The sequence below is a fragment of the Theropithecus gelada genome, chromosome 2 (genome assembly GCF_003255815.1).
Source record: "Theropithecus gelada isolate Dixy chromosome 2, Tgel_1.0, whole genome shotgun sequence".
NCBI classification, from domain to species: Eukaryota; Metazoa; Chordata; class Mammalia; order Primates; family Cercopithecidae; genus Theropithecus; species Theropithecus gelada.
In genome coordinates this window covers 151238780-151250121 of record NC_037669.1, presented here as the reverse complement: position 1 = coordinate 151250121, position 11342 = coordinate 151238780, and the positions used below count along the sequence as shown (strand labels likewise).

Here is an 11342-nt window from a genome sequence, read left to right as displayed (position 1 = left end):
GGGGCTCTTGGCGGGACGGAGCTGTGCGGCTCTGGTTCCTTTGTGCTGCCCCTTTGTTCACCATCTGCCTGGCCCAGGGTGCCGTCTGCTATCTGGGCCCAGCCTGCTCCGCCTCCCTAGGCTCGGGCTGCGCAGGGCCTCCCTCTGAATAACGCCGAGGACGCCTGCGGGGCGCGCCAGCCTCTGCTTGGAGCCTGCCTCTCGGCCCCTCTCCCTCGGAGCCAGACTTTCCTGGATTCCCTTGCCGCCTCGCTGCTCCACCCCAGGCCTGTCTCCGCGCTGTTTCCTCGCTGTGATGGTTCTGACTTTGTGTAGGAACTGACCAGGCCTGGAGGCACGAGTGTGTCTGGATTTACAAGAATGTACTGAGTTAATTTTGTCCGCTGCGCGTTGTTCTCCTTCTTCCTCCTTTTTTGGACGTCGACCCACCCTCCGTGTTTAGGTGGTGTTCATTAACGAAGTTCCTCTCTGTAGTTTTGTTGCAGTGACTCTGTGGATGTTTCCTCAGTTAGGCTCTGCACAGGGAGAGCTGGTGGGCAGAGGGTGTGTGATTATGTACAAGGGGCCTGGGGAGGATAGGAGGAAAAATGGAGAAGAAAACAATATTTTCAAATAATTGGGGGAAACAGTTCCGTTTTTATTTGCATATATAACCTGAGGCTTTGAACATTTAGGTTTTAATATTTCACAATAAAATGAGCAAGAATCCAAAATAATAATAATAATAAACAGACTTGTCTTCACAGAGAAAGAAATCAAATGAGTTCCTTGTAGAAGAATTTTACCTCCATTGTGCCTTTGACCATCACTGATAGCCCTGTGCGGCAGGTAGCGTTATCACCACAGCAGAGCACAGGAAAGGAAAGCTCAGAGAAGGTAAGTGACTTGCCTTAAATCACACAGCTGGCAAATGGCAAAGGCTAACTCAGACCTGGGATTTTCTGGCTCCAAACCCTGTGCTCGCCTCAACAGGCTCACCCAGTCCCCTGTGAGGCATGGAGCCCTGTGGGTGTAAGTCTTGTGTTGTTCGCTCATTGATGGGTGATGTGACCTCGGTGGGGAAGGCCCGCCAGGCCTCAGCCTCCTTCCCTGTAAAGCAGGGATATTACTCATCCTATTGCAGAAGGTACTCCTAAGCCTTAAGTGAAACAATAGATAAGGAGGGATTGTTAAAGGTATCTGTACCTTTAACCAGCTGTTCTCTGTGTGGATGCTGCTTTTTATCCCAAGCCTGTGAACCCTGTAATTTCTTGTAACAGGTGACTTTCGCAGTCCAGGCATGCGCCACAGTGGCTGAGGGATCTCCCCGCCCTAGAGAAGAAGAGAAATGCAACATCTCTGGCCAGGGTGCAGGAAGCCCAATGCGATGGCTTCGAAGAGGAGGAAGGAAGCCACAGTAAGGAAGAAGAGGGGATGAAGATTCAAAGTACAGGTGGCCACAGCGAAGGGCAGGAGAGATGACTCCGGCCTTGGAGGCAGAGCCAGGGAAGAGAAAACACACAAATGAAAGAAAGAAAGCCACAGCAAGGAAGCCACCTCAGCGTCTTGACTTCCCAGCAACTTCAGGTGCCCCACAACACATGGCACGGAGCCCACTGGGTGTTCCCAGTGCTTTTCAGAACCCACCCCAAAACAGCAAGGGTCTCCAACCAGGGAAAGAAGAATTAAAGCTGCCAAGACCCCATTTTGTTTTTCCATAAGTATCCAAAAGGGCATTTTATACTTCTGTTAACATTCTATATTTTTTTGTATATATACATTTCATTGTCCATTTCTTTTTCTTTTGTGTGTGTGTGTGTGTGTTTTGTTTGTTTGTTTTGTTGTTGTTGTTTGAGACAGAGTCTCATTTCTATTGCCCAGGCTGGAGTGCAGTGGTGCAATCTCGGCTCACTGCAACCTCTGCCTCCTGGGTTCAAGTGATTCTCTCGCCTCAGCCACCCAAGTAGCTGGGATTACAGGCATGCCCCACTAGGTCTGGCTAATTTTTTTTGTATTTTTAGTGAGACTAAAGATTTTAGTGGGTTTTGCCATGTTGGCCAGGTTGGTTTCAAACTCTGGGTCTCAAGTGATCCACCCGCCTCGGCCTCCCAAAGTGCTGGGATTACAGGCATGAGTCACCGTGCCCGTTCCCATTTTATAAACTGAGTTATTTGTTGTCTTATTATTGAGCTGTGAGAGTTGTTCATAAATTCTGGATACAAGTCACTTACCAAATATGTGTTTTGCACATATTTTCTGCCCACTGTGGCTTATCTTCTTACAGTCATAGTAGCCTTTCAAAGAACAGAAACTTTTCATTTTGATGAAGTCCAATTTATCAATTTTTCTCTTAAGGTTCATGCTTTTTATGTTCTCTTTAGGAAATATTTGCCTGTCTTAAAGTCAGGAAGATGAAGATTTGACATTAACTGTAGGATCCATTTTGAATTAATTTTTGCATATGGTTCAAGTTAAAGATTAAGATTTTTTTTTGTGCATGTGGAGGTCCAAATGTTTTAATATTATTCGTTGAAAAACCTATGCTTTCTCCATTGATTGATTGTGGAACTTTGTTGAAAATAAATTGTCTATATATGTATAGGTCTATTTATGGTTTCTATTCTGTTCCATTGATCTATATGTCCACTCTTATGCCAATTCCACACTGTCCTGATTATTATAATAAGTTATGAAACCGGGTAGTGTGAATCCTCTAACTTGTTCTTCCTTTTCAAAATGGTTTTGGCTACTATCGGTTCTTTGTTTTCCCATATGAATTTTAGAATCAGCTTGTAAATTTTGAAAAGCCTCCTGGAATATTGATTAGGATTGTGCTGAATTTATACATCAGTTTCGGGGAATTGATGTTTAATCTTGAGTCTTCTGATTTATGAATATGGTATGTCTGTTCATTTATTTGAGTCGTCTTTGATTTCTTTCATACATATCTTGCACATACTTACTAAGATGCATCCCTTTGTATTTTTTGTTTGTTTCTTGAGATAGGATTTCTCTGTATCACCTAGGCTGGAGTGCAATGGTGTGATCTTGGCTCACTGCAACCTCTGCCTCCCGAACTCAAGCTATCCCCCAACCTCAGCCTCCCGAATAGCTGGGACTACAAGTGCACACCACGATGCCTGGCTAATTTTTGTAGTTTTTGTAGAGACGGGGTTTCCTCATATTGCCCAGGCTGTTGTCGAACTCCTGAGTGCAAGTGATCCACTGGCCTCAGCCTTCCAAAGTGTTGGGATTATAGGCGTGAGCCACCATGCCAACTATTTTGCTTTTGTGCTCTGATAAATGGTACTGTTTTATACATTTTATTTCTAATCATTTGCTTGTAGTATATACAAATACAGATTTTTGTATATTGACTTTGTTTCCTCTGATGTTGCTACATTCTCTTAATAGTCTTAATTGGTTTTTTGTAGATTCTTTAGAATTTTTTACCCACATGATCATGTTGACAAATAAGGACAGTTATATTTCTTCCTTTCCAATCTGAATGCCTTCTATTTCTTTTCTTTGTCTCATTGAGCTTGTGAGGATCTCTACTATGATGTTGAATAGAAGTGCTGAGAGTGAATATTTTTGTTTTCATTCTTGGGGGAAAGCCTTCAGTTTTTCACCAATGGTATGAGTTTACCTGTAGGTTCTTAATAGATACCCTAATCAGGTTGAGAAATTTCTGTTTATTCACTTCTATTAGTTTGCTGATAATTTTTTTAAAGTCATAAATGTGAATTGAATTTTGTCAAATACTTGTTCTGCAACTATTGAGATGCTTACATAGTTTCTTCTTCTTTTTCTTTTTCTTTTTTAGTCTGTTGATACTGTGAATTACCTTGGTTGATGTTTGAATATTGAGCCAACCTTGCATTCCTGGAATAAACCTTACTTGGTCATGATCTTTTAAAATATATTATTGGGGCTGGGTGCAGTGACAGCTCACATCTGTAATCCCAACACTTTGGGAGGCTGAGACAGGCAGATTTCTTGAGCTCAGGAGTTTAAGACCAGCCTGGGCAACATAGCAAACTCCATCTCTACAAAAAATACAAAAATTAGCTGAGCATGGTGCCTGTAGTCCCAGCTACTTGGGAGGCTGAGGTGGGAGGATCTCTTGAGCCTCAAAGGTGGAGGAGGTTGCAGTGAGCTGAGATTGTGCCACTGCACTCTAGCCTGGACAACAGAGGGAGGCTCTCTCTCTCTCTCTCTCTCTCTCTCTCTGTGTGTGTGTGTGTGTGTATATATATATATATGTATTTTGATTTTTTATATATATATACACACATATATATGTATTTGGATTAGATTTACTAAATTTTAAAGAAATGTTTGCATCAGTGTTCATAATAGTCTGTGGTTTACTTCCTTTTCATGTTGTCTTTGGTATCAGGATAGTGCTGGCCTCAGAATGAGTTGGGAAGTGTTCCATCCTCTTCTATTTTCTGGAAGAGTTTGTGTAGAACTGATCTTATTTCCTTCTTAGACATTTGGTAGAAATCACAAGTAAAACCCACTGGGATTGAACTCTTTTTGTGAGAATATTTTAAACTCTGAATTTAGTTTATTTCTACATAGAGAGCTATTCAGGTCATATATTTCTTGTCAAGTGAGTTTTGGTAATTTGTATCTTTCAGAGAATTTGTCCATTTCATCTAAGTTACCAGTTTTATTGATACAAAGTTGTTTGTAAAGTTGTTCATAAAAGTGGCATAAAATTTTTCCTTTATTTTTCTTTTAAATATTTATTGGATATTTATGAGTAATGTCTCTCTCCTGTTTCATTCCTCATAGTGATAATTTGTGTCTTTTCTCTTTTTTTCTTGGTTTGGCTAGATGTTTATCAACTTTGTGTATCTTTTTTTCAAAAAACACTTCATTATTTTTATTCTTTCTCTGTTTTTAATTCCGTTTATTCCTGTTATTCTCTTTATTGTTCCCTTCTTTCTGCTCACTTTGGGATTACTTTATTCTTTTTCTAGTTGCTTAATGTAGAATATATTATTGATTTCAGGCCCTTTCTGTTTTGTAATATCAGCATTTTGTAACATAAATTTCTCTCTAAGCATTACTCTAATTGAAAAAGCTATAGAGTATGTTGTGTTGTGTTTTTATTATCATTCAATTTAAAATAGGTTTAATTTTCCTTGTAACCTTTTCTTTGACTTATGAATTATTTAAAAATGCATTGCTCAATTTCCAAATATTTGTGTATGTTCCAAATATCTTTCTGTTTGATTATATTTAACTGATTTCTGGTTTAATTTTGTTCAAATGATTATACTTTTTATGATGTTGTTTTTTGTAAACACGTTGAGATTTGTTTCATGGCATAGAATATGGTTTATTTTCATGTTTGTTCAATGTGCACTTGAAAAGATTGTGTATTCTACTATTTGGGTTAGACTGTGCTATAAATGCCAATTAGGTCATGTTGGTCGATCTCTGTGTGACTTCAATATATTGAAACTTGTTTTGTGGTTCATTATATGGTCTATGTTGCTGAACATACCTTATGGGATTGGAAAAATAATATGTATTTTTTGTTATTACAGATTTCTTTGTGGTTATTATTTACTAAGAGAGAGAGTAAAAATCTTTACTTATAACTTAGAAATTGTCTATTTTTCCTTTAATTCTGTATAATTTTGCTTCATAAATTATAAAGCTGTTATGTTGAGTATATACATTTTTATGATTCATTTTATGATGTTTAATATATACATATTTATAATTCATACGTCTTCCTGATTAGTTTACCCATTTATAATTATGAAATGACCCTTTTTTTAATCTCTGTAACATTTTTTCTGCCATTAAGATAGCCACCATAGCTCTCTTATGCTTAGCGTTTACCTGCTGTATTTTTAAAAATCTGTTTTCTTTCAATCGCTCTGGATTTTTATTTTTAAAGTGCATCTCTTAGTTGCACTTAGTTTTTAAAGTACTCCTCTTAGTTTGCACTATTTTTTAGTATACTTTGACAATCTCAGCCTTTTCATTAGAGGGTTACTCAAAACATTTGGTGTAGTTATTTATATAGTTGAATTTGAATTAATAACTTTATGATTAGTTTTCTGTCTCTTTTTTTAATTTTTAAATAATTTTTCTTTCCCCCCTTTTCTATTTTATTTCACTTTGAATCCTTTTTCTAGCATTTCATTTAAATTCATCAATTGGCTTTTATCTATACGTCGTTGCATTTCTTTTTGTTAGTTGTACCAGGAATTACAATATATATCCTTAACTTTTCATGGTTTATTTAAAATTAATATTATACCACTTCATGAAAATATGGTACAATATTTTGCAGCCTCATATGTCTTAGTCCACCTAATTTCATTCTTTATGCCATAGTTCTCATAGTATTACTTCTACACACATTATAAATCCCATAAGATAATATACTTTTTTGTTTAAACAGTTCTATGCATTTCAAAGAAAAGAGAGATCATAATAGTCGTTTTATTTACACAAATATTTACAACTTTTGATACGTTTCATTCCTTCCTAGATATCCGAGTTTTCATATAGTATCATTTCCCTTCACCCTGAAGAATTTTCTCTGCCTTTTTTGGTCATGTAGTCCTGCTAGCGACAAGTTCTCTTAGTCTTCTTTAACTAAAAATATCTTAGTTATCCGAAGAATACTTTCACTAGATGTTGAATTCTGAGATGACAGTGTTTTTCTTTTGGCTCTTAAAAAAATGTTTCACTGTTCTCTGGCTTCCACAGTTTCTGATGAAACACTCATTGATATTCAAATCATTGCTCCTCTATAAGTAATGTGTCAATTTTATCTAACTGCTTTCAAGATTTTCTCTTTATCTTTGGTTTCATCAATTTAACTGTAATATGCCTAGATGTGATTTTCTTCTTATCTATTCTATTTTTGGTTCTCTAAGTTTCTTGAACCTTCAAGTGTATATTTTTCACCAAATTTGAGCCATTTCCAGCAATTATTTATTTGAATATATTTTCTGCTGCATTTTCTCTCTCCTCTGGGATTCCAACTACACCTATGGTGGATCTTTTGATACAGTCTTACAGGGTCTGGAATCTTTGTTCACTTCTTACAATCTTTTCTTCCCCTTTCTGTTATTCAGATTGAAGACTTTCTCCTGATCTATCTTCAAGTTCATTGGTTCTTCTTTTATTTCCATTCTTCTGTTAAGCCCATCAGTACCTTTTTTAAAAACTTCAGAGATTATACTTTTCATTTGTAGATTTTCCACTTGGGGTATGTGTGTGTGTGTGTGTGTGTGTGTGTACCTGTATGTGTGCTGTGTTTTCATATATTTTCCTCTACTTGCTTGAGCACAATTATAATAGCTGCTTTAAAATTTTTATATGCTCATTTTAACATCTGTGTTATCTCAGGGTTGGTCTTTGCTGATTTTCTTTTTTTCTTGATAATTGGTTAGATTTTTCTGATCTTCATGTGTCAAATATTTTTGGATTGTACCCCAACATTGTGAACATTATATTCACAATGTGAATGTGAAAAACACTGTCATCTCAGAATTCTACTTCCAGTGAAAGTATTCTTTCAGGAATAAAGAAGAAAACTATTAAGAAGATATTTTTAGATAAAGAAGACTGAAAGAACTTGTTACTGACAGAACTATATGACAAAATAAAAAGCAAAGAAAATTCTTCAGAGTGAAGGGAAATTATACTACCTGAAAACTCAGTTCACTTATTTTTTTCCTAACTCGGATGCTCACAATCTGCCCAGGTATGCATGGATCAAGGGCTATGCAGAAATTAGGGTAGAGATTTTGCACAGAATTTGGGACTTCTCCTCTCTAGCTGTGTCCTTTACAGAATCCCTTCTCACTTCTCAGTGGCTTCAGTTGCCCTGAACTCTGTCCTCTAGTTTTTTGGGTTTTTTTTTCATTTCATTCAAGAGAATTAAATCGTTTATTGATTACACATGATAATGGATGATACACAAGCTTCATTCCCATCTATAATTTTATCTGGTACCATTATTCAATTTAGATATATCGCATAGGATGTGCCAACAATCACTTTTATAACCAATAATTCCATGATTTTGCTTGGGTAATCCCTTTCAATGGTGAACTTCAGGTCACAGCAGTAACTATCAGTTCAACTACACCAAGGTTTCCAAAGACAATGGCTTCTCCACCCAAGCAGATTGTATATAAATTCCAAATAGAACCTGGCATCATCCTGAAGGAATTCTAACTTCAAACTGTTGGGAAAATTTGCCAAGATGGCTTCAGAGTAGACTAACTTTACACAGCACATTAAAAAAAAAGACATTTATTCAGTGTCACGATCCGACTATTACATTTAGCAATCAACAGCATGGGTGCAAAAAAAAAAATCTACATTAAAACCCTTTGTTGGAATGCTTTACATTTTCCACAGAACAGAAACTAAAATAACCTGTTATACAATTAGTCACAAATACAGTCCTTGAGTTTTTTGCCCATACACATGAGTATTTGTCTAAAACATGTCTTCTTTGTAGCAACTAGGCCCTGCCACCACTGTGCTTGACTGAGTTCACAAATCTGTTGTAACCTGTAGCTTCCTTGTCACTTCTCTGGCTCTCCTCTCCTGCTAAGCTTTGTTTCCTAATTAAAATCTTCTGCCACTGCCATAGTTACTGCTGCTGCTGGAACCACCATAGCCATCTTGGTTTCATGGTTTTGCAAAGTATTGGCCTCCACCACCATAGGGGCCAGAGCTTCTGCCTCCAAAATTTCCTCCCTTCATGGGTCCAAAATTTGAAGACTGGTTGTTATAATTGCCAAAATCATTGTAGCTTCCACCACCTCCAAAATTGCTTCCATCATTACCAAATCCATTATAGCCATCCCCACTGCCACCATATCCACCACCACCACAGCTGCCATCAAAGCCACCATGACCACTGAAGTTTCCTCCACGACCAAAGTTGTCATTCCCACCAAAACCACCTCCACGACCACCACCAAAGTTTCCAGAACCACTTCGACCTCTTTGGCTGGATGAAGCACTAGCTGCCTCTTGCTTTGACAGGGCTTTCCGAACTTCACAGTTGTGGCCATTCACAGTATGGTATTTCTGAATGGCAATCTTATCCACGGAGTCATGGTTGTCAAAGGTTACAAAAGCAAAGCCCCTTTTCTTGCCACTGCCTCGGTCAGTCATGATTTCAATCACTTCAATTTTTCTATACTGTTCAAAATTATCTCTTAGGTGATGTTCTTCAGTGTCTTCTTTAATGCCAGCAACAAATATCTTTTTCACAGTTAAGTGGGCACCTGGTCTTTGAGAATCTTCTCTTGAGACAGCTGTCTTTGGTTCCACAACTCTTCCGTCCACCTTGTGTGGCCTTGCATTCATAGCTGCATCCACCTCCTCCACAGTGGCCCATGTGACAAACCCAAAGCCCCTGGAGCTTGGTGTTTGGATCTCTCATTACCACACAGTCCTGGAGTGTTCCCCATTGCTCAAAATGGCTCCTCAGGCTCTCATTGGTTGTTTCAAAGCTCAACCCTCCAATGAAGAGCTTCCTTAGCTGTTTGGGCTCTGTAGGAGACTCTGACTTAGACATGAGGGCAGGGAGAAGAGAGACTTTAAGGATGCTTCTTCCGTGGCGTCCACAGGCAGAAAAGGGTCCTCTAGTTTTTTCAGGCCAGAAAGACTATTGGTTTTCTAGCAGAGATTTAGCTACTTTGTGTAGTACTGATTTAGACCTGGAACAAAGGCTAAAAGCCACACGTGTGAGTAATTCAATCTGTGCCATTCATGTTTTCCAAGTGTAGATGCCTCTCCAGAATCTACCTGCTTACCATCATTCTTCAGGCCCAGGTCATTTTTTTTTTTTTTTTATGTTTATCCAAGTTTATATTGTTCTCTTTGGGAGGATCAGATCCATTGGTCATATTGGCAGTGAAAATCTCCTTTTGCCTTTGTTTTGTCTATATACTTACTTCTGTTATATTTATTTTAGGCCTGTTTGACATATGTATGACAAAATGTGTCCAACATAAAATAAACTTTTATTTTGCCGAGTTCTAACAACGTTGAAATGAACACCTCCTCCAGTTTTCCATAAAAAAGGGTTCACTCTTGTGTGTTCTAACATTTCTGAAGGGCAGACCTTTGCAGGACACTTTCCCACAACAAAGGTAAAGCCATTAGCTCAAATTAGGAGACTACTGAGTGGGAAGAACTTGAAAGGAGCCATACTAGGTAAACAACGCCCCACTCCGTATTGGGAGACTTGCCCCTTGCAACCCCCTTAGTTGATTCATTTACTCATTAATACTTATGGAACACCTCATATGTGTCATATGTGGTGCTAAGTGATAGTGAAATGGTTAGCAGCAATTTACTAGGGGAGCCAGATGTTAAACAACAGCCCACAGATACAGAATTTTAAACTGTGATTGGTGCCATGCATGAAAAGCATTGAATGCATAAATTCAATAACAAACAAGAATGCATAATGGGGAACTTGGCCCAGCCTGAGAAGTCACAGAAGGCTTCCCTCAGGAGCAAGAAGTCATTTAAAAGGAAGTAAAAGCTAACTGTGTGTGCTAGTTGGGGTAGTTCCAGTTAGAAGGAACAGCATGTGTGAAGATCCAGAGGTCAGAGGGAGGATTGAAAATGCAAAGAATGGGGAGCAGTCTAGTGAGCTAGAGCCTGAAGGACAGTGAAAGTGAGTAGCACAAGATAAATCCATAGAGGACAGAGTCATGGCCAGGCAAACTTTGTGGTCCAGTTTAGAAATATGTTTTTCTTTTTCTTCTCTTGCCTCATCTTCCTTCTCCTTTTACCCTTTGTTGAAAATGAAAATAACCTATAGATTTATTCAAAGAAAACCCAGTGACCCTCTCTTGCCCCATCCCTGTCCAACTCCATAGCGACAACCACCATCGAGGTTTCTAGAACTATTTCACAAACACAAAAACATATGTGGAAATGTATAGCTTCTTCTTAAAAAAAACTGATATGCAGCAAGAAGGGAGATGGGGTTCTATACACAATGTTTTGAACCTTCACTTGCTTCATTTGATAATACACAAAGAGACTTTTCCACATCAACACAGTTAGATGTACACCAATATTTTCAAGAGCTGCACGGTACTCCAGTGGACAGACATGCCATGATTTATTTACTCAGTCCATGATTGATGGATATTTTAAGTTTCTTCTATTCTTTGTTGTTACAAACAATGTAGCAATGAACACTCTTGTAAAGACAAATTTGGACACAGGGAGGGGAACAGCACACACTGGGGTCTGTCAGGTGGTTGCAGCAAGGGGAAGGAGAGTGTTAGGACAAATACCTAATGCATGCAGGGCTTAAAACCTAGATGATGGGTTGA

At 38.3% G+C, this 11342-nt stretch overlaps 1 pseudogene across 1 annotated transcript; it reads right to left on the bottom strand.

Annotated features, from left to right (window-relative positions):
* Positions 1-7882: 7882 nt before the first annotated feature.
* LOC112619174 lies at positions 7883-9562 on the bottom strand (annotated as a pseudogene). Its single transcript, XR_003118186.1, has one exon. The product of XR_003118186.1 is annotated as a heterogeneous nuclear ribonucleoprotein A1-like (transcript).
* Between the last annotated feature and the right edge of the window lie 1780 nt (positions 9563-11342).